Source organism: Schistocerca gregaria, chromosome X (assembly GCF_023897955.1).
Source record: "Schistocerca gregaria isolate iqSchGreg1 chromosome X, iqSchGreg1.2, whole genome shotgun sequence".
NCBI classification, from domain to species: domain Eukaryota; kingdom Metazoa; phylum Arthropoda; class Insecta; order Orthoptera; family Acrididae; genus Schistocerca; species Schistocerca gregaria.
This window is the reverse complement of record NC_064931.1, coordinates 290,590,500-290,618,260: the sequence shown is the minus strand read 5'-3', so window position 1 is coordinate 290,618,260 and position 27,761 is coordinate 290,590,500. Positions and strand designations below refer to the sequence as shown.

At 38.4% G+C, this 27,761-nt stretch overlaps 1 protein-coding gene across 1 annotated transcript in view; it reads left to right on the top strand.

Moving 5' to 3' along the window:
- Nucleotides 1-27,761, top strand: part of LOC126299609 (sarcosine dehydrogenase, mitochondrial) — a 274,922-nt gene that overhangs the window by 4,789 nt on the left and 242,372 nt on the right. The window lies entirely within an intron of this gene.

Here is a 27,761-nt window from a genome sequence, read left to right as displayed (position 1 = left end):
CTTAATAACAGTTTCAAAGTTAGCGTTGTCTTTGAGCTAAGAGATAAAGTAATGGATAGTACTATATGTCCCAAAAATATTAAAGGGTTTTTTATTCCAAAGAATGACCAACATCCCTGTGAAATATGCTCCTCTATGATAAACATGTACCAAGAGTGACTAAATGAAAATGGCTTACATACAACCCAGAATTTCACTCCTATAATTATAAGCAGTGCCAATGTACAGTGTCTTAGGGCTAAACTTGATGTGCTGTCATTCTTTATAGAAGAAGTGAAGCCAGACGTGCTATATCTATGTGAAAAATCAGCATCTGAAGCTGACTACTACAACTGTACTGAATACTTCAATTTGGAAACAGAACAGCTGCTTCTTTGGCAGTGTATCTGTATATGGAACAGAAAATTCAGTGTAAAAGAAATTGATTTAAAAAGCTACTCTGTGTACCCAGATTTAAAGTTGGCTGCTTTGGAGTTATTAGAGATCTTGCTATAATTGTTATCTCAATATACCTTTCTTAAAATGAAAATTAGAAAATTTTCTCAACCAAATGGAATCTTGCCTATGCTACTTAATGTGCTTGAAATCTAAAACTGCATTGTGTGGTGATTTTAACGTACACTTTGGTGAAGAAAGCATTAAGGAGATGGAATTTATATACCTGGTAGCCAATTATGGGCTATTTGTAGCAAACCATCTACCAACCAGAGGTGTTGCGTGCCTTTACACTGTGATCACAAATCTAAATACATAAGACTATAAGATGATTGCAGTTGACCCACTGATCTCTGAGCACATTAATTATGGAAATATATACAAAAAGAGATAAAATCAACCAGCTGTTACCTGACAAAGGTAATTAATATGGAAACATTAAACACTTTTCGAACAGGAGTATCTGCAGTAAGATGACAGCCTGAATTGTAGGAAATGACAGTGACTGATGAATTTTAAAGAGTTTTCTATATCATCAAAGCCAAATTTGACTGTATTTAAATGTTCTTGAAGCATTCACAATATAGCCACAGTGTGAAAGAAAAAAATGGTCTATTGATTAACAGAAAAAAATTAAAATGCATCATACTGCTATTACATGATCACTACAAAACAGCAACAGATTCCAGTGCAAAGGAAGTGTTCTACATCAGATATTTAAAAGAAAAAAGACATTAAAGAAAGGATGTAGAAGAAGCCAAAAATAAAAGCAATGATAGGTTCATTGAACCTGCAAGGCAGCCTGGGACCTGATCAATGAACTCAGGAAGAAAACCACTTCTCCCTTAAGCTTCTCTAGTCCAGATGACTTTAACAATTATATTACTGAAATTGTGGAAAACACAGTAAGTACAATCCCAGACCTCACTATAGACCCTGCAGCTACTGTAATAAATGACAATAGGTACATGATGATGAGCTGGAGGTAATTACAAAAAAAAGGTATAATAAAGATTGTTAAGTCTTATAAACCTTCTGATACTCAAGATATATATGGAAAGTCTACTAATGTCCTCAAGAAAATTACCTATGAAATTGCTGAACCATAACTGTGATAATTAATAAGTGTTTTACTGCTGGTATATTTACAGACTTTCTGAAACTTACACAGACAGTACCAGTTTATAAAAGGGAGACACAGCCATGATAGCAAGCTTCAGACCAGTCTCAATCATTCCAGTCTTTGCTGAAGTCATTAAGATTGCTATGAAAGACCAAATATCAAACTACTTTGAAATCAATGAACTCTTCACAGATGCACAGCATGGTTTCTGGAAAGGCAACTGTACAACAACAACAGCACAACTAGATCTGGTTACTACAACAAAGCACAGTTTTGGGAAAAAAAAGGAATCTGTAGCACTGACACTTTTTGACCTTAGTAAGGCATTTGACTACATTCCTCATAATGTACTCCTAAACAATCTCAGTAAATATGGAGTTGAAGGAACTGTTCTGGCAACCCTCAAATCTCATTTGGAAAATGGAAGGCAAGTTGTATCAGTCCAAGGAGTACTATCAAGTGAATGGATGTTGGAATACAGTGTACCACAGGGATTACCAATGAGCCCCCTCCTGTTCCTACTACACTCCTGGAAATGGAAAAAAGAACACATTGACACCGATGTGTCAGACCCACCATACTTGCTCCGGACACTGCGAGAGAGCTGTACAAACAATGATCATGACGGACTTTGAGCGAGGGCGTATAGTGGGCATGCGGGAGGCCAGGTGGATGTACCGCCGAATCGCTCAACACGTGGGGCGTGAGGTCTCCACAGTACATCGATGTTGTTGCCAGTGGTCGGCGGAAGGTGCACGTGCCCGTCGACCTGGGACCGGACCGCAGCGACGCACGGATGCACGCCAAGACCGAGGATCCTACGCAGTGCCATAGGGGACCGCACCGCCACTTCCCAGCAAATTAGGGACACTGTTGCTCCTGGGGTATCGGCGAGGACCATTCACAACCATCTCCATGAAGCTGGGCTACGGTCCCGCACACCGTTAGGCCGTCTTCCGCTCGCGCCCCAACATCGTGCAGCCCGCCTCCAGTGGTGTCGCGACAGGCGTGAATGGAGGGACGAATGGAGACGTGTCGTCTTCAGCGAAGAGAGTCGCTTCTGCCTTGGTGCCAATGATGGTCGTATGCGTGTTTGGCGCCGTGCAGGTGAGCGCCACAATCAGGACTGCATACGACCGAGGCACACAGGGCCAACACCCGGCATCATGGTGTGGGGAGCGATCTCCTACACTCGCCGTACACCTCTGGTGATCGTCAAGGGGACACTGAATAGTGCACAGTACATCCAAACCGTCATCGAACCCATCGTTCTACCATTCCTAGACCGGCAAGGGAACTTGCTGTTCCAACAGGACAATGCACGTCTGCATGTATCCCGTGACACCCAATGTGCTCTAGAAGGTGTAAGTCAACTCCCCTGGCCAGCAAGATCTCCGGATCTGCCCCCATTGAGCATGTTTGGGACTGGATGAAGCATCGTCTCACGCGGTCTGCACGTCCAGCACAAACGCTGGTCCAACTGAGGCGCCAGGTGGAAATGGCATGGCAAGCCGTTCCACAGGACTACATCCAGCATCTCTACGATTGTCTCCATGGGAGAATAGCAGCCTGCATTGTAAACTCACTTGACAAGAACACAATGCACATGTTTATGGCAAACTGTCATGAGTCACGTACCTACTGAGGAAACTGAAGACGTGAGAACTGATCAGTATCTGCTGACAGTATATTATTCACTGTTACACAGCCATATCGGCAATGGCTTGTTACTATGGGGTCACTCTACAGGTTGCAAGAGAATTCTACTACTGCAAAAAAGGCAATAAGGCTGATAACATCAACAATAAAAATGAACCACTGCAAACCCACCATCATATGTCTTGGAATGATGACGATTTTCAGTCAATAGGTCTTCACCTGTTCTCATGTATGTGAAAGAAAACCATGAAACAGTCACCAACAGGAGTGACTTCCACAATTATAACATGCACAGTAAAAAAGGCAAAGTCATCCCATGCTGTCGACTCTCTATGACATGGGACAGTTTTACAACAGTAGCTATTAAAATGTTCAACCATCTACATATTAAAATGCAGTCCTTGGACTTGGTGAAATTTCAAGGAAAAATGTCACAAAATATATGCCAAAAACCACTGTACAATTTAAATAGTTTATTTGACAGTGAAGCAGCTAACTGGACTCCCTAAAGAATGCACTGCCACATGAAATGGAGTGCACATGTACTTGTTAAAAATTTCTCACTCTATATGTCATTAAGTGTTATGCTATACTTCTGCTAATTTGTTCTGTTTTATTGTGCATACTTATGCAAATCTGTTTTTGTATTATAATGCTTGTGTAATACTAATCTTGTAAACCTGGTGCAGCGTATTCAGTCTTGACTGGTGAACAAAGTAGCTACATTAATAAATGGCAACATGTTTTTTCCAGTTTAAGTTTTTATCACTATGTGCATCTAAGAACTTAAAATTTTCTATCTCATTTATTATTTTTTTATTTGTTTACTACATTAATAGAACATGAGACACTTTTAAAAGTACAAAACAGGATGAGCTGTGTTTTTTCGAAGTTTTAAGTCAGGTCATATGTGCAAAAACTGTCAGTAATTTTCACAATAACATTATTCACTATTTTCTCTGTTGATGATTCTTGGTTTGGCTTTACAACAATGCCTGTCTCATCAGCAAACATAATTAATTGTGCCTCATAATTCAAATAAAATGGCAGATCAGTAACATAAAGCAAGAACAGTAGTGGCCAATGGCCAAACCTATGGCACTCCCATTGTAATTTCTACAAATGCAGATGATGTGCCTCTCTTTGTATAACTTGAGGAGCCTGGGGTACTATTTATTATTAGTTGTTTATTTAGTAATTAGTTGTTTATTCATCTATAAATTATTTACAAAATTATGTCATACATGTCATCTTAATTGAAAAAGGAGACAATTTTTTTTAATTAATTAAGTCATGCATACAGTGATATTATTGGATCAAAAATACACACACACACCTGTTAGCCTCAGAACCTTGATGATTCTACTGAATTCCTTATATTTACTGCTTGGCCTGTCTGAAAAAGCTGAGTCAATACCTCACCACAATGCATGAGATGTTGACCTCATGGGAATGGGAATTTTTTTAACACAGATCCTGGGTATAGGATTTCACAGTATGAATAATTAAACTATGACAGATTACTGCAAAATAGTCATTCTTTATTATTAAATAATGTCAATTTTGTTACCAATCCCTACCCTGTGTTAATAGTCCTTGACTTTGTAGCATGAATTTTTAATATGTATGCTTTAATTGACTTTTTAAATGTTTGGAGCTTAGTCGTTTCTTTAATCTCCTTGTAGAAAATGCTGTTTTGTGTTTCTTGTTCATTTAATCATACTAAATGTAAGTTTACTCTGGCTCTTCTTCCATTACCATGAACGCTGCCATTTGTGAGATAATTACTGATGATTGTTTTGATATGCAGAACAGATTGGTAGATGAACTGACAAGGTGCAGTTAGAAACCCCAAATGTTTAAAGAGATCTTTTCTAGGAGTTCAGTTATTATTTTTAGTTATTATTCTAACAAACTTTTTCTGTAATTTGATGACAGTGTCCATGTTTTGTGTATGGAACCCCAAAAAGTGATTCCATAACTAAAGATTGAGTGCATATAGGAACAGTATGTAACTATAAGACATTGTCTGTTACATACTAATGACACAATTCAAAGAGCATAGCATCTACATCTACATGTACTTCTACAGTCTCCAAACCACCATGAGGTAGTGTACTTGTGTATTCATTCCTCTTTAAGTGACAGTCAATATTAACTCCTAAAAATTTTGTGTTTGCTGTGCAATCTATGGCATTTTCATCCATGTTTCATCTGATAGATTTATTTTCCATCTTTAAGTAGAAATTCATGCTGTGTGTTGTCTTAATGTTCAGTGTAAGTTTATTGCATGATGACTAATTGTAAACATCCTTATGGTTTCATTTGCTTTTTCTACTACAAGTTGTGGTGTTTTATCTTTGATTTCAGTGTTTCTGACATCGGCAAATATAATTTTTCCCCATGTTTGACACTGTCTGGAAAGTCACTGATGTATATGAAAAACAATATAGATCCTAATATGACACCCTTAGGGACTCCTATTTTAATGTACTTGGAAAAAGTTTCACTAAGAATTTTTTGTTTACTTGAAGCCTGTGCTGGCTCTGCTCTTTGTGTCCCATTTTTCAAATATGAACTGTTCCAGTCACTGACAGTTCCTCTTGTTCCAAATGATTCTAGTTATTTAGTAGAATTTTATGGCCAGCTGTATCAAACGCTTTTGATAGATCTAAGAATACACCTGTGGCATATTCATCCTTGTCTATCGCATCATGTGCCAGTTTTGTAAGCTCTGCTGTTGCTGGTTCAGTATTTCTGCTACTATGGAAACCAAACTGTGCTCTACTAAGGAGTTTGTATATATATTTAAGGAATTCATTAGCCTGACTTTTGCAAGGGATTCTACTATTTTTTATGGTGACAACACTAGAAATATGGGCCTGTAGTTTTTTATACCCTGTGCATTACCTTTCTTAAGTAGAGCCACAACTCTTTTTCAGATATTCCGAAAAGTTACCTGACCTGAAAAAATCATTTATTATGCCAGTTAGTGGGGGCTTGTATACTGCGAATGCATTCCTTCATTTGTACTTGCTAACATCTTATCTTTTAATCTTTGTACTGTTTTGCTGACTCCATACTTTGTGGTGGGTAACAGTATATTTGTATTTGTGGCATATTTTTTTACTGGAACAGTGTTCAATTTTGGGAACTTTTGCAGTAGTTCCTCTGCTGTATTTGAAAAGTATTCACATAATTTGCTAGTTTCTGTGGATCATTTGCTAACCTACATTTTTCTTTCATCTGTAAGTTACTATGGTTCTGTTTCTATTTTCCTGTTTATTTTTTGACAACCTACCAGATACTTTGTTTTTACTTTCAGCTCTAAGTACTGCTTTGTCATTTGCTGAATTTTTTGCTTCAAGTAACATCTCCATGAAAATGTTTTTGGCTTTGATTGTAGTTAGGAACTCAGGGGAATTTTCTCTATTCTTTTTCTTAAGTAAGTACTAAACGAGACATGTGATGAACTATGTGTTCCATAAAAATTTAACTTCTCTAATAGAATATTCTGGCTGACACAATCAAATGTTACTAATATTCCTTATACTCTTTAGAGGAAGCACACAAGTTTTGTCCATGATGGTGATAAAGTCTTTCACTGATGATGAAGAAGCTAAGTGCACCCATTTAAAAGAGGGAATCCTGGTCTGAAAATGACTGTATCCAGAGTTATGAAGTCAAACACATTAGAGGATTACTCTGTCACTGTAATACAAAAATCTATAAATCAAATTTCACATAATGTAATAAAGTTATTTAGCATGTATATTGTTGCTCACATTGTAGGGAATTCAAACCAGACCAACATGCAGCCATATAACAAAGGTAATGTGGCAGCAAACTCCTCTAACATTCTGTATATGGAGTATGTTTACATGAACAAGGTCAATCTAGATGTTAAGGTCTGAAAAAATGCAGTCTGTGTTTATATACTGAATGGTATAGTTGATAAGCCATAGTGAATTGACATTATGGTCAGTTACAGAATTAGCTGATAGGATTTTCATGTACTGACAAGCAAATGGAAACAGTTGGGAAGCTGACAGATTGTACTGGGCCATTACCAGCATGAGAGAGAAATCTAATGCACATCATGTTCCTTTGGTTAACTGCAACAAGGCAAGTGGAACCCAAATACAATGAACAAGGAAGACAATGAGCTGTACAGACTTCCAGTCTGGAAGAAGCACACCTTGTTTGATTACATGAGGAACTTTCAATAACTCTTAATTGATTGAACACCTGTGTTGGGGTTTTCCTGAAGTAGAAAAGAAGAGCTAGTCCTATTCATGACCAGCTTATTCACCTGATTTGACCTAATTTGATTTCATGTTGCTGGATAGTGTCAAAAGTTGTATGTGCAGGACACAAGTCAAGACTGAAGAGAATCTCACGACAAGAATTCTCAGTGACTGTAATACTGTTTGAACAACTTTAAGGTTGTGTAAATGCGTGTGATATAAGTTAGTATGACAGTGTCATCAGTGTATAACAGCTAGAGATATGCCACTTTAAGCAACTGGGATAAATTGTTGTCTATTTTGATTTCTACAATCACCCACAAACCAATGATAAATTTGAAATTTTCACATTTTCACTTATATCTTTTTAATCAATCATTTCCATGGTCCATTATCTGACAATGATACATTTTTGATTCTCACTTTTCCCTGAAAGTTGATGGAAACAAACACTCTATTCTGGTGGAATTTAGGCTTTTTATCACATATTTTTTCAAGTATGTATTGAACAAGAAATGTTACTATGGCCACACGATACTATGCGTTCATGCCTGCTCTAGCAGACAATCTTGTGCTTTATCAGGTGACATGTCACTTGGTAAAAAACTGCTTGTGAAATATATGTATTCAAAGCCAAGTTTTCTCTGCCATGTGGCTCTTTGCCACAGTGCATAGGGTTTTTCCCTAAAGCATGCTACAAGAAGTGTCCCCAACTGCTTGTGAAATATATGTATTCAAAGCCAAGTTTTCTCTGCCATGTGGCTCTTTGCCACAGTGCATAGGGTTTTTCCCTAAAGCATGCTACAAGAAGTGTCCCCAACTCGTGGCACTTCCCATGCCAACACCAAGCTGGCCACTCAATGAATGAAGCCATTTAATGTTCCTTTGCTCTTAAGTTTATGTTCAAGATATTTCATTATCAGAACTTATCAACTGTCAGATAGGCCCACAGCCCATCAAGGCATCAATGGTGGGTTGGTTTTATGTGTCTATAAAGCAAACAACATGGCAGGCTCCTGTGATGTCTACAGAGAACTAATAGATGAGACTGATTCCATACTTTATCGAAACATTATTCAGCTCCCACCTCATTGTCTCACATACTGAGCATGAAGTATCTGCTTCACTGACCCCATTAAACTATGGCAAGTGTGGCAAAATCCAACCTCTTTTTGTGAACTATATACACACCACTGTAGCAGCATATTTGTGGCTGTTCAAAACTTAAATCCACAGCTTTAATAGATTAGCTTCACCTACAGTGCCTCCATGTTCATTTCTTTGTATGTGCATATTTCCTTGATCACTATGTTAGACTTTCCCCATTTACCATACTTCAATAGCATTAAAAGTGTTTTTAAAGTTCTTTTAAAAAATCTGAGTGCACCCTTCATATGTCCTCATAACATCTACAGGTGTAATGGGGTTTACTTAACTGATTCAATAAGAGTTTTTGTTCATAGACCTTTTTGTGGAAAATTACCCTTGTAATCCAATTAATTGTGGCTGTTTATTTTCCAGTAAAGGAACTGTTCTGATGCTTTACCCATCTGTTTTACCCTCCATGCCTACCAAAACATGGTATCTCCCTGTTGTGTATGGTGAGGAACACAGTTCCCACTCTATTTCATACACTGATCATCCAGAACATTATGACACCTACTAATAGCCCATATGTCCACTTTTGGCACAGATAACAGTGGTGATGCATTGTGGCATGAAAGCAATGAGGCCTTGGTAGGTCACTAGAGGGAGTTGGCACCACATTTGCACACACAAGTCACCTTATTCCTGTAAATTATGGGGAGGGGGGAGGGGGGGGCAATTAGTCCTGAAGCCACTTTCAGTCACATCCCAGATGTGTTCGATCAGATTCAGATGTGACAAGCTGGGAGGCCAACACACAAACTGGAACCTGCCACTGTGTTCCTTGAACCATTCTTAATCTTGTGACATGGTGCATTACCATGCTGAAAAATGCCACTGCCATTGGGAAACATGATTGTCATGAAGGGGTGTACATGATCTGCAGCCATTGTGCAATAATCCTTTACCATGGATGCCCACATAAATGTTGCCCAGAGCATAATGGAGTTGTCACCAGCTTATCTCCATCTCACAGTACAGATGTCAGGAGCCTGTTCCCCAGGAAGATGATGTATTCACATTCTCCCATGAGCATGATGAAGAAGGTGTCAGGATTTATCAGACCATGCAACACTCTGCCACTGCACCAACATCCTGTACTAAAGGTCATGTGGCAATTTCAGTCATAGTTGCTGATGTTTTCGTGTTAACATTGGCAAATACATGGTTTGTTGGCTGTGGGGCCATCAGTTGAAGTATTTGGTGCAATGTGTGTTCAGAAACACTTGAAGTATGCCCAGCATTAATGTCCGATATTAGTTCTGCCACAGTTCACCATTTGTCAAGTTTCATCAGTCTGCACAGCCTACAATGTCCAGTGTAGACACTCAGCGCAGCACTCCTTGAACACCTGACAGGCGTGTAGTTTCTGAAATGCTCGAGTCAAGCCTCTGAGCCATCACAATCTGCCCTCAGTCAAACTCAGACAGATTGTGTGACTTCCCCATTCTACATATGGACAGCACACACATTGATACTAGATGCACCACACGTGTGTCTGACTAGCAGTCATCCCTCAACAGATGAAGTTGGTATGGCCTGGGTGGTTTTATACTGATAGCAGGTCAATGGTAATAATGTTCTGACTGATCAGTGTAGATGGAGCTATCAGTATAGTGGATAGCTCACAGAACATTAAAACGTTTCCTCATATATAATACTTGTCCTGTCAGTCTATACATTTCCATACTTTCCTGTATGAGCAAATTGTGTCTTGTTACTTAAAGTGCAAAACAACTAATGGAAAGAATTGGTTGATGACAGTAGTTTCAGCTAATCAACATGAATCCATTAGAAGTAGAGAGAACAGAAGTAGTTATCAAGCAGAGCAATTTTTTATAAATCGTGATAAAAAGATAATATTACAAATGCATCCCTTTTCTACATTAACAAAGTTCTATAGGGATGCATAGGGACTATCAAGCAAATGAACTGCTACTAGATTAGATTAGATTAGATTAGATTAATACTTGTTCCATAGATCATGAATACGACACTTCGTAATGATGTGGAACGTGTCAGGTTAATAAAAGATGTCTGTACAAGAAATTACATTACACAAAATATTGCATGACACTAATGATTAAGGAGTTTTTTTTTTTTTTATCTAAAAATTCAGCCAATGAGTAGAAGGAGTTGTCATCTAGAAGTTCTTTTAATTTATTTTTAAATGTTAGTTGGCTATCTGTCAGGCTTTTGATGCTGTTTGGTAGGTGCCCAAAGACTTTTGTGGCAGCATAATTTACCCCTTTCTGTGCCAAAGTCAGATTTAACCCTGCATAGTGAAGATCATCCTTTCTCCTGGTGTTATAGGTATGCACACTGCTATTACTTTTGAATTGGGTTGGATTATTATCAACAAATTTCATAAGGGAATATATATACTGTGAGGTTACTGTGAGGATCCCTAGATCCTTAAATAGATGTCTGCAGGATGACCGTGGGTGGGCTCCAGCAATTATTCTGATTACACGTTTTTGTGCAATGAATACTTTTCTACTCAACGATGAATTACCCCAGAATATGATGCCATACGAAAGCAGTGAATGAAAGTAGGCATAGTAAGCTAATTTACTGAGATTCTTATCACCAAAATTTGCAATAACCCTAATAGCATACGTAGCTGAACTCAGACGTTTCAGCAGACCATCAATGTGTTGCTTCCAGTTTAACCTCTCATCAATGGACACACCTAAAAATTTTGAAAATTCTACCTTAGCTACAGACTTCTGTTCAAATTCTATATTTATTACTGGAGTTGTGCCATTTACTGTACGGAACTGTATATACTGTGTTTTATCAAAATTTAAAGAGAGTCCGTTTGCTGAGAACCACTTAATAATTTTGTGAAAAACATCATTTACAATTACATCACTTAGTTCTTGGTTTTTGGATTTATTACTATACTTGTATCATCAGCAAAAAGAACTAACTTTGCATCTTCATCAATGTGGAATGGTAAGTCATTAATGTATATCAAGAACAGTAAAGGACCTAAGACCGAACCCTGTGGGACCCCGTGCTTGATAGCACCCCAGTTTGAGGAATCAGCTGTTTTAACATTACACGAACCACTTATTTCAACTTTCTGCATTCTTCCAGTTAAGTATGAATTAAACCATTTGTGCACTGCCCCACTCAAACCATAATGATTTAGCTTATCTAAAAGAATTCCATGATTTACACAATCAAAGGCCTTTGAGAGATCACAAAAAATACCAATGGGTGATGTCCGGTTATTCAGAGCATTTAATATTTGATCAGTGAAAGCATATATAGCATTTTCTGTTGAAAAGCCTTTCTGAAAACCAAACTGACATTTTGTTAGTACTTTATTTTTACAAATATGGGAGGCTACTCTTGAATACATTACTTTCTCAAAAATTTTTGATAGAGCTGTCAGAAGAGAGATTGGGCGGTAGTTGTTGACATCCGACATATCCCCCTTTTTATGCAATGGTTTTACAATGGCATATTTCAGTCTATCAGGGAAAACACCCTGCTCCAAAGAGCTATTACATACGTGGCTGAGAATTCTACTTATCTGTGGGGAACAAGCTTTAAGTACTTTGCTGGAAATGCCATCAATTCCGTAAGAGCTTTTACTTTTCAGTGAGTTTATTATTTTACTGATTTCAGAGGGAGAGGTTGGTGGAATTACAGCTGTTTCAAACTGTGCAGGTATGGCCTCTTCTATTAATAGCCTTGCCTCTTCTAGTGAAGATCTAGATCCTATTTTCTCCACAACATTTAAAAAATGATTATTCAAAATATTTTCAATTTCTGATTGTTTGTTAGTGCACTTGTCATTCAATTTTATTGCACTAAAGCCTTCCTGTGCTCTTGGTTGCCCTGTTTCCCTTTCAATAATATTCCAAATTGCTTTAATTTTATTATCAGAGTTACTGATCTCAGACATGATACACATGCTTCTGGACTTTTTAATAACTTTTCTTAGTACCGCACAATAGTTTTTATAATATTGAACAATTTCGGGGTCAGTACTCCATCTTGCTGTTAGATACAGTTCTCTTTTGCGGTTGCAAGATATTCTTATTCCTTTAGTTAGCCAAGGTTTTTTATATGTTTTCTTGGAATTATGTTTAACTATTTTCTTGGGAAAAGAATTTTCAAATACCCTTAAAAATGTATTGTGAAATAAGTTATATTTCAAGTTTGCATCGGGTTCCTTATACACTTCATCCCAGTCTAGCTGCTGTAGGCTTTCCCTAAAGTTTGCAATATTTATATTGTTAATTGAACGCACTGCTTTGAAAGTCTGATTTATTATACTGCATGGAGCTATGTCATGTACTGTAACAAGCTGTGCACTATGATCTGAAAGACCATTCTCAACAGGATAAGCATTTATGTCCTTAAACTTATCTTGGTCTATAAAAAAGTGTGTATAATCCATTTTTACAACCAGGAAACTTGGTAACTACCCCTTGACAGTGGAATTCTAGCACAAGTTTTTGTAATGCAAGGAAATCATGATGTGTGACATAATTTATTTAGAACTTTGGCATGCTGAAATTATTAACAGCTAAGAAACATATTAACATCCTTTTCACTTATCTTTGTGTATGTACTGCTAGGCTGATATCCTGAGACAATTTTGTAACCAAAATTCATGAGATACCTTGCATTCCCATGCAGTACACTTCCTTCATACATTAAAACAAAGTTCTAAACTCAATTAGCAGTTTTATAAACCGATACAAATATCAAATGATTGTCCACATAGCAATGTTGAGTGGGAAGTTCACAAATTTCACTTGTATTAATAATAAAAGAAATAGATTCCTTACATGAGTCGATGACTATCATGAACTTCAGTGAATAATGCAATCTAAATAGCTCAATACATTCCTTGTTTTGCTTATTTCACGTAATAAAATAAATAAATTAAACACTATGGATGTTCAAGCAATTAACAAGTTTGGAGAACAGAAGAAGAAAATATCATTTATTGTGAAAGGGTGTGCAAATGGATGCCATATAGAGTTCTTTGTGGTATACTTTGCCACTGGGCTAATGAATCCAGCAGAAAGCTACCAGCAGCTTCATACAGATATGAATAATACAGATATCTGAAAGCAGACATGTTGAAGTTATATCTATCATGACAGTAAAACTGCAGCTGAATACCATAATCAGCCATAATTTCATTTATTAATATTGCAAGATGAATTTTGAGGCCTCATACCTCATTCTCAGGTAAATTTTGTGTACATAATTTTGATTATTTTCAATCTAGGTAATGTTACTTTATCGTTTTGAAAGGTCTTGCAGTTTTTCACTACTAGGCACACAATAACATCGCTGCAGATGCCCACTCTCTTAGTACCTCTGGGCAAATATTAATCAGAACCACAGTGGTCTCTTCATAATTTTCACTGTATGATAACAACATTGCCAGCAAAGGCATTACATAATAACACCATCCATTGTTTGTCACATGGAAATTTCACTGCACACCTCAGTACCATGCACAAAAAAGAAATGATTGGAAAACTTATCTATTAAAATGTTATTTGTTCTAAAAAATCAAGTCATTTACCATTCTCACTTCCCCATATTTCATTGCCACTGCTCATAAAAAAATATGGATATATTTGCATTTCCAGTGATATGTGGTAGTGTGAATTCACAATAAAGACAGATCACTGATTGAAATAAAACCAGAAAACAAATTGTCAGTGGTATAAGCTAGCCTGGGACACTCAGATGTTGGTGACTGCAATTTATGAAGCAGTACCCAAGTCATTTTTACAGTTTCAGATGGCAGCCTGTGCATCAGTCTAGTTACAAATAACACTGCAAATGTGCAAGTGAATCACTTCAATGGAAAACTTTGCACCATTATTATGTTTCAGTAATAGAAGTTAGATGTGTTACTAAAAAGAGCAATGATCATGGAAAGAATAAATGTGCTTCCTTAATCACTGTATACCAGGTACATATGTATAGAAATCAGTCAGATAGTTTTCTTGCAAAGTCAATGTACTTGATTTAACTACATTACCTGCTCAGTGGTAGGGTATATTTTGGCAATTACAGCTTGGTGAATGCAGCTTTCTGTCCTGCCATTAGGTCATTGAGGTAGGAGAAGGGGTATATTGTGGGGAAGGTAACAACAGAGTGATGTTTGACACCAACTGAGCACATTAACTGCCGTAATTTGCCTAGTCAAACACCTGTGTTAACATCTACTATCCAGGTACGGTCTACTATGGCGTGTTACATCATATTTTTCTCAAACGAGAGAAACAATCCTTTAAACATTTAATTGGATATCTCATAAGACAACAAGTGGAGGTGCTGTTCCTTCAAACCATCTGTTACTGAGATCGATACTTTAAAGCTAAAGCATGGAGATATCGACAGGCACACATCAAAAAGACAGAAAAGTTGTTAGCCTCCACTGTAGATCCCTTTTTCTCAAGCTAGATTACACACACACACACACACACACACACACACACACACACACACAAACACACACACACACACACATGCCTGTGCCATTAAATTACGCTGAGGGTGAGGTGGAGGTTGTGTCATGTGTGGTGGGTAGGATGAGAGAGAAATGAGAGGCAGAATGAGGGGGGGGGGGGGGGTTGGGGGGGCTGAAGGTAGCTAGCAGTGTGGAGATAGGCAGCCAGTTTGCTGGCTAGGAATGTGGGAGGTAGAGATGGCTGATACATGGGCTAGGTATGTGATACACAGGTGAGGGAGTCTGTGGAGAGCAGCACTCAACAAAAGTGATGTGAAGAGGTGAATTGGGAGGAGGTGATAGGGCAGAGGAAGGGGGAGGGTGTGAGAACAGTCAGTTAATGGAGATTGAGGTCAGGATGGTTCCAGGAGCAAAGGATGTGTTGTAAAGATAACTCTCATTTGTGTAGTTCAGAAAAGCCGGTGGTGGATAGAAGGATCCAGATGGCCTGGTTCATGAAGCAGCAACTGAAATTGAACATGTTGTATCCAGCTGCATGTTGTGCAACTGGGTGGCCTATTTTGTTCTTGCCCATTGTTTGGCAGTGGCCATTCATTCTGGTGGACACCTGGTTGGTTGTCATACTCAAGTAAAAAGCTGAGCAGTGGTTGTAATAGAGCTGGTATAAAACATGGCTCCCCTCACAGGTGGATCAGCCTGCAATGGGGTTGGATAAGCCTGTGACAGGGCTGGAGTAGGAGATGCTGGTTCCATCTGGATCCTTGCCTCCACCACCACATATCTAGAACTATGTAGATGGGAGCTATCTTTACAAAAGGTCCTTCCATCCCATATCCATCCTGGTCTCAATCACCATTATCTGACTGTCCCCACCACCTCCACCCAGCAGCTTCCCCTTCCTCTGTCCCATCACTTCCTCGCAATTCACCTCTCCATGTCACCTTCATCATGCACTGCTCCCCTCCAGCTCAAGCACCTGTGCATCACATGCCTAGCCCGTGCATCTGCCATCCCTCCCTCCAACATTCCTAGCCAGCAAGCCAGCAAACGTGTGTGTGTGTGTGTGTGTGTGTGTGTGTGTGTGTGTGTGTGTGTGTGTGTGTGTGTACTCTAGCTCAAAAAAGGATTTATTCTGAAGGCTAGCAAGTTTTCTGTTTTATTTGTGTGTGCCTGTCGATGACTTAATGCTTCTGTTTTTCTGTGAGTGATCTCCTTTCTTCTTTGTTGTGTTGGCTACTGTGAGAGTCAGCGCAACACAAACAAGGAAGGAGAGAAGTTGTGATGGCCTGTGATGGGAATCAAAAATGATCTGTACATAAACTTTCAAATTAATAGAACTCTTCATTTCTAAAAAGGAAAGAAACATAACGTAACTTCTGTTGTGAGGTGGCTTCCTATGATTCCTGTGTCTCCTACTTGCTCTCTACTACTACTCACAGGATGCAGGCTAAGTATCACTTCCTATTACTCAGTAATGATAATCTTGAAGTCTGTGACCAAACTAGTCCCAACCAGCAATGGGCAGCTGGTTAAGTCAGCAATAACAGGGAGGCCTTAACTCCATATTTTTGGAGGTGTGACACTGCCCATTCTTTCCGTTGGCATGCAGGTGAGTGCCTTCTCAATGCCATTTCGTAGCACTGCACTGGTCAGTTAGCAGCCAGTGTTTTAGGACTGTGCACTCTTAAAGTATTTACATTCTACCATGACTCTCCTATTATAGTGCTACTGCGATTAATGTTATGAAAATAGTAAATAGTGAACTTGAATAGCCAGAAACTTTTACTCAGACAGTTATTTTACTTACATTACCCAAGTTCATTGTATCACTTTTCAGTCACCTGAAAGTTAGGTCACCCAATGTGATGCTTAAAATGCCAAAATTTTGGGCATACCAATGTGGGGTGAACAGAGCAGGCACCATGTAGCAGATGTTAATTTGAAAGGCCATGAAGGTGTACTCAATGTATGGCTACATTCATGTGTGTCAATAGCTCGCAACAACATTCTATATGGAACAGAATGCTTAGTATTCATAGAGGAGAAAAATATACAGGAAATCAAGATCAGGAAACATATTTATGCCTACATCTACACATATAGTTTGCAATCCACTGTGAGACACAAGTCAGAGGATAGACTCTACTGTATTACTTATTTCTGTTTCTGCTCATACCTTTTACACATGGAGCACAGGAGGAATAATTTCTTAAATACTTCTGTGTGCACTGTATTGAGTCCATTCATGCTTCTTACATGAGTGATACATAAAGGGTTGTGGTATATGCCTAGATTCCTCACATGAAACTTGTCCCTGAATTTTTGTAAGTAGTGTTTTGCAGCATAGTTAGTGTCTATTTTATAATGTCTGTCATTTCAAGTTTTTCAGCGCTTCTGTGACGCTTTTCCATGGTTCAAACAATTCTGCGAGCATCTGTGTTCCTCTTCTTTGTAATTGTTGATGTTATTGTTGTGGTCTTCAGTCCAAAGACTTGTTTTGATGTGGCTCTCCACACTAGTCTATCATTTGCAAGTCTCTTCATCTCTGAATAACAACTGCAACCTATGTTCATTTGAATTTGCTTATTGCATTCATGCTTAGGTTTGCCTACACAACTTTTACCTCTCGCACGTCCCTCCATGCTGACGTAACTATTCCTTGACACCTTAGGATGTGTCCTATTAAATGATCTCTTCTTTTAGTTAATTAATGCCATAAAGTTATTATTTCTTCAATTCAATTCAGTACCCCCAATTAGTTATTTGTTTACTCATCAGATCTTCGGTATTTTTCTGTAGCATCACATTTCAAAAGCTTTTAATCTCTTCTCTTTTTGTCTGAATTGCTTACTGTTCACATCTCATTTCCATACATGGTGCCACTACAGAGAAATACATTTTGAAAAGACTTCTTGACACTGAAATAACAAATTGCTCATTTTTCAGAAACGCCTTTCTTATAATTGCTAATCTGCGTTATCTCTCTCTACTTTGTCCATCATCTGTTATGTTTTCACGTTTAAACATTCTTGGTATATATTTTTTCTACAATTTTTGTTGTGGTCACACTTCATACTTGTAAAACGCACTGTTAACCCATGGACATTTAAGACATTAACGGCTGTCGGAGTGATAGATGACAGTTTGGAAGGCCACAGGACCTGGTCAACTGCATACTAACTCCTGTAACTTCCCTGCTACAGCGATTAATGGTGTGAGCGCATTCGATTGGAAGGTCAATTCCCTCTCTCACTTCCTCCAAAGAAAGAGAAGTGGGGCTGTACAACTGTTAAAAGTAGTTGATAATCGTGTTGCGCCAATGATTCTCTAGCTCTTCCTATTCTTGCGCGTGCTATGGTGCTGAAAGTGTTCAGACATAAATCAGGATACATATTTTAGTCTGTCACAGGTTTTTGGTACACATGATTTATTCATTATTGTTTTAGCAAACAGCTATATTTTTTAAATGATTTTAAATTAGTTTCTGCCTAAGTGTGAAGTCAGGTTACTCAAACAATATGGCCTAATTATCGGGCTCCTCAAAAGATACAAACATATCAGACTGTAAAAGTGTGCTAAAGTCTGTGGAAACGTCCATTTGGGGGACTTAGTTTTGATGGGACAAGTGACGAGATCAGACAGGGATGGGCTACACTAAATCTTCCACATTTAAATACAGTAACTAAAAATGATGTCAGACATTTTCAATAATATTGGTACCCTCCTTATAAACTGTTATGTGGCTGTAACGGGACACAAAAATTGTGCTGTTGGCCATGTGTTTTCCGTTGTGTTAAGCGTAAAAAAAGACATGAGTGACATGAACAGTTTCAACAATTTAAAAAAAATGGCATAAAATTTGTAAGGGTCATATTACATCTATATGGAGTGTCATTAAATTAACCGACCTCCTGGAACGAGGTCGCTAACGCGCGTTTTTGCTGTGACTCTCGACCCGAGGGTAAGTCGGTACTAATTCTGCCAATATTTGCCCAGCAACTGGAGGACAGGTGGTAGCGTAAAGTCCCTGATCACCAGACTTTACGCTAATCTCCTCATTTAAATACCGAATCTCTCTGCATTGTCTCATGATGTGAGGGTATGTGACACAGTCGATGGCGATCCGTCCGTCGGATGGGGACGTTAACATCGGCGGTCACCCTTGTGTTATTCGTGAGGAATAGGCTATAAAATGGCACCAGGTTTCACCCTCTCCCTGCTCTCATCATCATCATACAACTATGCTGCACACTCACACACAATACATACTGGTAGCATTAAAAACGTTGTAATGGAACATGCTGCAAATAAACAAACAAATACATTAAATTTGGCAGTACAAGGATAGATTTTTGTTTGAACAAAATTCTTGATATTAAACGTTCAGAAGAATAATGAACAAGTGAAGAAAAATAGACACATTATGAGCTGTTTAACTAATACCACATGGTTCCTAGTTGCACAAGAACTACGTTTCAGAGGACACGAAGGTACAAAGGGCAGTGATAATCGGGGTGATTATGTTGAACTGTTACACTTAATGGCACAAAAACATGAACATTCGTCAACTCACTTACTGACGTCAACTGTTTTGCAAGGTATGTTAGATGACAAACAGAATGACCTCACTGAACCCATTGCTGAAGCCATTTTAACCATTCCTGCATCCAGTGCTTCTGTTAAATGATCATTTTCTTCGTTGAAGAGAATCAAAACTTATTTTCAAAATGCACAGTCACAAAGCAGTCTTTCTCACTTTGCTTTGTTGTCCATTGCAAAATGATTGCTGAAGTCCGTGAAACAACAACTCTCATTCTATGTAGCGGTGGCTGTTGTGTAAGAGCACAAGAGGACGTGAATACCCAAACCTTTGACATCTTGCGGATTTATTGGTTATTTCTATTGGACTGATGTTAGACGCAATGTACATGCGGTAATCTGAAACGCGCGCCACTAAATCTACGTTGCTATTCGTCTAGACTCCATAATACTAGGCGTAAGGGTTGCAAGGACACCTTCAGCTGTTTACGTCTTAAGGAGATTTTGTACATGCACATGCGCAACTGGCGTGACGTAATTGCGTTACGAGCCTAAAGCCGGGTTCACACAGGCAACAAAAGTATCGCCACTGCTAATGGCGAACTGCAGTTGCTTTGTAGTTGCATGTGTGAACTCCTCATTTTCGGTGGCGCCATTTAAGAAGCGCAACTTTTGTCACGCCACAAAAAGTTAAACTTGGTTCTACTTTGCTGCGCCATTTTGCCTTCTCCACAATCGAATAACGTCATTCGATTGCTACCTCGCGGCTGGATTCAAACCTTTCTAGCGCGTATTCGTTCGCAGTTAGTGCTTTTGTTTGTGCTTTTGCTATTAATATGACGAAAAAGTGATCAACAGCGACAATTATGAGATTCTTGGAGGGATATCAAGAACGAGAATGCCTTTGGAACCTCAAAAGCGAATCATACAAAGATAGAAATTTGAGAGATGCTGCATTAATTGAAATAATAAACAGTATGCGTGAATATGTACCTGAAATTAATGTAGCTACAACAAAATTAAAAATTCGAAGCATTCGAAATGCTTACATGTATGACCATAAAAAGTACTGAAATCTCTTAAGAGTGGTACGTCTACAGACGGTATTTATAAACCCAGCCATGCTTGGTTTGAAGCTGCAGACCAGTTCTTAAAGCATGTAGTCGAGACAAGAGAGACGAGAAACACTTTGGTAAGTAATATGTTACATTTATTATGTTTCCAAAACATCTTATTTAGTAATATGTACAGCCATTTAATCAGCTGAGACAGATGACGCCATTTTGCAAACTGCACAATGACGAAGAATTAGTGACGTCTTGTGTGAACGGTAGCTCACAGCGCCACTCCAGAATGACTTGACTTGTTGCGATGCTTTCGTTGCGTGTGTGAACCCGGCTTAATACATAAGATTTGATAAACAATGTGCACAATCAACGGCGTGGACTGCTAGTACTTACCACTCAACTACACACTGCAGCAGATTTTCATTCCCGTTCACTTGCGATAAATCCCGCTGTACGGTAGCACACTCCTTGGATATGCCAATTCAATCACTATATGGTGAAATTAAATCAGACATCAGTATATGTTGTTGTTATGCTGATAGAAAAACCTATTTTGAGGGACTCTGAATGATACATAGTGCCATAAAGTGGGGTGACTCTGAACATTTTAAAATAATTTTTGTAAATTAAACAGAATCTCCTGAAAATATTGACATGAATCTTTTTGGGAAGTTGGAAGAGGTGTTGTTGAATATGATGAAGCTAATTATTCATTTTTATCACCCACACCTAGTTTATTTCATTTTTTTTTTAATTTCGCGCCGTTCAGTTTCACCCCACAGGTTAGGGTCACTTTGAACATGGAAACATTTGCCTATTCTGTGGGAGTCATGTCAATTACTGTTAGATGACACCCTTATCATATGAAACAGCATGGTATTTTGTATATAAATAGAGTTTTCAGAGTAACTTATTTAGAAAAATTTTGGTATTTTTTATGAGTTTTCTTTAATTGCCTGAAACTGTTCATATGATTACAGCTTAATGTTGCTACTAATGGAAATGGCTGCTGAGCTAGTTATGAAATAAGAAAATTCTTTAAAAACAGATCTTTTCAAAACAGTCTGTATGATTTTGATAAAAGAAATGAAAAAAAATTACCACATTTTAAAGAATTACATCTGTACACATTGTACAGGAAAGGAAGTTGCTACGGAAGAGTGTCCACTCCAGCAGATCTCATCGACATTAAATTTAAACTCAAAATGAAGCCTTCCCCTTCTATCTACCTTAGAATCAGGTTGTTGTTGTTGTTGTGGTCTTCAGTCCTGAGACTGGTTTGATCCAGCTCTCCACGCTAATCTATCCTGTGCAAGCTCCTTCATCTCCCAGTACCGACTGCAACCTACATCCTTCTGAATCTGCTTATTGTATTCATCTCTTGGTCTCCCTCTACGATTTTTACCCTCCACGCTACCCTCCAATGCTAAATTTGTGATCCCTTTGTAGCCTCAAGACATGTCCTACCAACCGATCTCTTCTTCTAGTCAAGTTGCGCCACAAACATCTCTTCTCTCCATTCCTATTCAATACCTCCTCATTAGTTACGTGATCTACCCACCTAATCTTCAACATTTTTCTGTAGCACCACATCTCGAAAGCTTCTATTCTCTTCTTGTCCAAACTATTTATTGTCCATGTTTCACTTCCATACATGGCTACACTCCATAGAAATACTTTCAGAAAAGACTTCCTGACACTTAAATCTATACTCGATGTTAACAAATTTTTCTTCTTCAGAAACGGTTTCCTTGCCATTGCCAGTCTACATTTTATATCCTCTCTACTTCGACCATCATCAGTTATTTTGCTCCCCAAATAGCAAAACTCCTTTACTACTTTCAGTGTCTCATTTAATTCCCTCAGCATCACCCGACTTAATTCGACTACATTCCATTATCCTTGTTTTGCTTTTGTTGATGTTCATCTTATATCCTCCTTTCAAGACACTGTCCATTCCATTCAACTGCTCTTCCAAGCCCTTTGCTGTCCCTAACAGAATTACAATGTCATCGGCGAACCTCAAAGTTTTTATTTCTTCTCCCTGGATTTTAATACCTACTCCAAATTTTTCTTTTGTTTCCTTTACTGCTTGCTCGATATACAGATTGAATAACATTGGGGAGAGGCTACAACCCTGTCTCACTCCCTTCCCAACCACTGCTTCCCTTTCATGCCCGTCGACTCTTGTATTTGCCATCTGGTTTCTGTACAAATTGTAAATAGCCTTTCGCTCCCTGTATTTTACCCCAGCCACCTTTAGAATTTGAAAGAGAGTATTCCAATCAACATTGTCAAAAGCTTTCTCTAAGTCTACAAATGCTAGAAACGTAGGTTTGCCTTTCCTTAATCTTTCTTCTAAGATAAGTCGTAAGGTCAGTATTGCCTCACGTGATCCAGTATTTCTACGGAATCCAAACTGATCTTCCCCGAGGTTGGCTTCTACCAGTTTTTCCAATCGTCTGTAAATAATTCATGTTAGTATTTTGAAGCTGTGACTTATTAAACTGATAATTCGGTAATTTTCACATCTGTCAACACCTGCTTTCTTTGGGATTGGAATTATTATATTCTTCTTGAAGTCTGAGGGTATTTCGCCTGTCTCGTACATCTTGCTTACCATATGTTAGAGTTTTGTCAGGACTGGCTCTCCCAAGGCCGTCAGTAGTTCTAATGGAATGTTGTCTACTCCCGGGTCCTTGTTTCGACTCAGTTCTTTCAGTGCTCTGTCAAACTCTTCACGCAGTATCGTATCTCCCATTTCGTCTTCATCTACATCCTCTTCCATTTCCATAATATAGTCCACAAGTACATCACCCTTGTATAGACCCTCTATATAATCCTTCCACCTTTCTGCTTTCCCCTCTTTGCTTAGAACTGGGTTTCCATCTGAGCTCTTGATATTCATACAAGTGGTTCTCTTTTCTCCAGAGGTCTCTTTAATTTTCCTGTAGGCTGTATCTATCTTACCCCTAGTGAGATAAGCCTCCACATCCTTACGTTTGTTCTCTAGCCATGCCTGCTTAGCCATTTTGCATTTCCTGTCGATCTCATTTTTGAGACGTTTGTATTCCGTTTTGCCTGCTTCATTTACTGCATTTTTATATTTTCTCCTTTCATCAATTAAATTCAATATTTCTTCTGTTACCCAGGGATTTCTACTAGCCCTCGTCTTTTCACCTACTTGATCCTCCGCTGCCTTTACTACTTAATCCCTCAGAGCTACCCATTCGTCTTCTACTGTATTTCATTCCCCCATTCCTGTCAATTGTTCCCTTATGCTCTCCCTGAAACTCTGTAGAACCTCTGGTTTAGTCAGTTTATTCAGATCCCATCTCCTTAAATTCTCACCTTTTTGCAATTTATTCAGTTTTAATCTACAGTTCATAACCAACAGATTGTGGTCAGAGTCCACATCTGCCCCTGGAAATTTCCTACAATTTAAAACCTGGTTCCTAAATCTCTGTCTTACCATTATATAATCTATCTGATACCTTTTAGTATCTCCAAGATTCTTCCATATATACAACCTTCTTTTATGATTCTTGAACCAAGTGTTAGGTATGATTAAGTTATGCTCTGTGAAAAATTCTAACAGACGGCTTCCTCTTTCATTTCTTAGCCCCAATCCATATTCACCTACTATGTTTCCTTCTCTCCCTTTCCCTACTGTCGAATTCCAGTCACCCATGACTTAAATTTTCGTCTCCCTTCACTACCTGAATAATTTCTTTTATCCCATTATACATTTCTTCAATTTCTTCGTCATCTGCAGAGCTAGTTGGCATATAAACTTGTACTACTGTGGTAGGCATGGGCTTCGTGTCTATCTTGGCCATTGTAATACGTTCACTATGCTGTTTGTAGTAGCTTACCCGCACTCCTATTTTTTATTCATTATTAAACCTACTCCTGCATTACCCCTATTTGATTTTGTATTTATAACCCTGTATTCACCTGAACAGTAGTCTTGTTCCTCCTGCCACTGAACTTCACTAATTCCCACCATATCTAACTTTAACCTATCCATTTCCCTTTTTAAATTTTCTAACTTACCTGCCCGATTAAGGGATCTGACATTCCACATTTCGATCCGTAGAATGCCAGTTTTCTTTCTCTTGATAATGACGTCCTCTTGAGTAGTCCCCGCCCGGAGATCCGAATGGGGGACTATTTTACCTCCGGAATATTTTACCCAAGAGGACGCCATCATCATTTAACCATATAGTAAAGCTGCATGCCGTTGAGAAAAATTATGGCTGTAGTTTCCCCTTACTTTCAGCCGTTCGCAGTACCACAACAGCAAGGCCGTTTTGGTTAATGTTACAAGGCCAGATCAGTCAATCATCCAGACTGTTGCCCCTGCAAATACTGAAAATGCTGCTGCCCCTCTTCAGGAACCACACGTTTATCTGGCCTCTCAACAGATACCCCTCCGTTATGGTTGCCTATGGTACGGCTATGTGTATCGTTGAGACGTGCAAGCCTCCCCACCAACAACAAGGTACATGGTTCACGGGGGGGGGGGGGGGGGGGGGGGGGGGGGAGGGGGGGAAGTAGAATCAGGTAGAATCCTACAAATGTCATCTTTATCAGAATCTGACACATTGGGAACATTAAGCCACACCAAAAAACTTCATCTGATTTCACATTGGAATTCCATTCCCTCAGAAGTGTAATTTCATTATCAGTGATAACAAGACCAACACTATTTTACACTTTTCCTTGACAGACACTTCACTAAACATGTTTTCCATGGAACTGACGTGTCAAAGAATAGGGAAGGCGCTGTTCAGAGTCACCCTTTGAAAGACAAGCCTTCATTTTTTTTTTACATCACCAAAGAATAAATTTAACATTTTATGCTTTCTGTAAATACTCATTCAAGAGTTAACCTTGTTCATAAAAACTCGTTTCAAATTCTAAACTAAAAAAATGCTTCTAATAATAAGTAAATGTTTTTGCGGTTGTGGAGGAACTTTCATTTCCAGAAAACTATTTTTTTTCTGACGTTGGTATACAATGTTATTTCATACCGACTGTCATATCATCTGAAAGTATCGATTTTTAGCAATATTTAAAGACTCTGGCCTTAGTTCCATATTTCCACACTAGAATGCAGCATTTATTTTAAAAGGACGCTAAATTGCTGTTCAAAGTCGCCTCGCCGTTCAAAGTCACCGCGCTTTACGGTATATTAAGTTTTGAATTTTATCATATTACAGTAATCCATTTAAGAATCTGATAACCATAAAGCACGTCATCGTCGACAGATTTGATGTTGCTAAGCGACAGTCATACAGTATCTTTTAAAGAAACTCACGGCCATTTGACTGATTTATTGTTTATTTAATACAACCCAGGTTTCAGCCTCTTATGTCATATTCAAGTATTTGATTTTATGTCTGTAATGTATATTGCAGGACACTTAATACGTTGTCAAGCCAACTTTGAACTTGACAACATGTTAAGTATCCCGCAATATATATTAAAGACATTCTTCTGTAAGGAATTTGTGTTACTGTTTTGTTGCATGATAGTTCGATAACATTCACACCTGTTGGCACCTGCTTTCTTTGGAACCAGAATTACTATGTTCTTCTTGAAGTCTTCATTGCTTCCTTTTGGGTCTTCAACATTTGCAGTTGGGGAGCTTGTACTGGGTCTTGAATCGTCTAAGTTAATTGGTTTATGTGGTTCATTGACACTAAAAGAGTCTTCATCGCTGCTGGAAAAAACCAGGTCGCTGTGACAAGAAGACACTAAGCTGAAATTTTCATCATCATCATCTGTTGATGAAAGGCTTGCCGCTCTTTTACCCCTTTCTTTTTTTGTTTCCATCTAATATATTTTTTCTAGTTTCTTATTTTCCTTTTCCATTTTTTTTCTGGTTTATCAAAGCTTCTTTTTCTCGTCTGTTTTATTCTGCTGTTTTTGTTGGTACGGTCGGATTTCAATTGAAGATATACTTTTCCCTGCAGGGACTTCCAATTTTTGACGTTTTGTTGTTTGCGGCTGAACAACTTCTTGTCTCTTTTCCTTAAGGTGTTCGATAAATGTTTTTCCTATTAAATCAAGGTTAACAGAAGCATTGTATGATGGCAATGGCTTGACAATCTCTTCTTTGCTGATCGAGTGGATTCCAGCCTTTTTAAATCCAGCCAAAAGATTATCCTGTACATTCGACTCTATACTGTCTAAGGCCTTTTTTAACAATCTTGGGAAAATGTCCTTTGATAGTGTGGATACAGCTTTGCCACTGTCTGGTTGTTTCCACTCTGTAATAACTTGTCTCCATTTCATTTTGAGAGTCCTAAAGTAAGCTAAATCAAGTGGCTGTGTTAAATGCGAAGAGTTTGGAGGCAAACAGACAAACTGTATGTTGTTCTCTTCACAGAGATTAAGAACATTCACACTTATATGTGAACTGAGATTGTCACCAATGACTACTTTTTCTACTTTTTTGCGTTCTAGCTTCCTTAAAACAGAAAGTAGATGAGTTGAAAACGAAGCCTCAAAAGTTGCATCATCAATCCATCCTTGTTTTTCCCTGTTATACGTGCCCCTTCAGGGCCATTTTCAGTCCACGTACTCCATAAATGCTCTCCTTTATATATAACATAAGGAGGCAACGAGTCACCATTGGCATTACCACAGAGCATGACACTTATGTTAGATTTGATGGAATTCATTATCCATTGTGGGTCACTTTTTTCTTTCCAGGGTCACCTGACATATAAGTTTTGTCTCAGTGATAACTTTTACCTGGCGATACATCATTAACCGCCACTTTCAGATTCTCACTGTACGCTGTTATTATTTTTTCGTCAATCAGAGCTCGATTTCGTTCGATGTTATACAAAAACTTGACTGTCAACTGAGGGTGTCTCATTAAGAATGACTTAACCCAGTCACAACCTGGAACATTGTTACAAAACCATTGTACAGTCTTTCCTTGTCTAGTTAGGTAGGATTTTACAACATACCTCAAATCAAGCTCATCTAGTGGGAAACCAAATTCACACATTTTGTCGATATGACTGGCAAAAGCTAATTCTTCTAGTTGCGAAAATACTTTAGGGTGG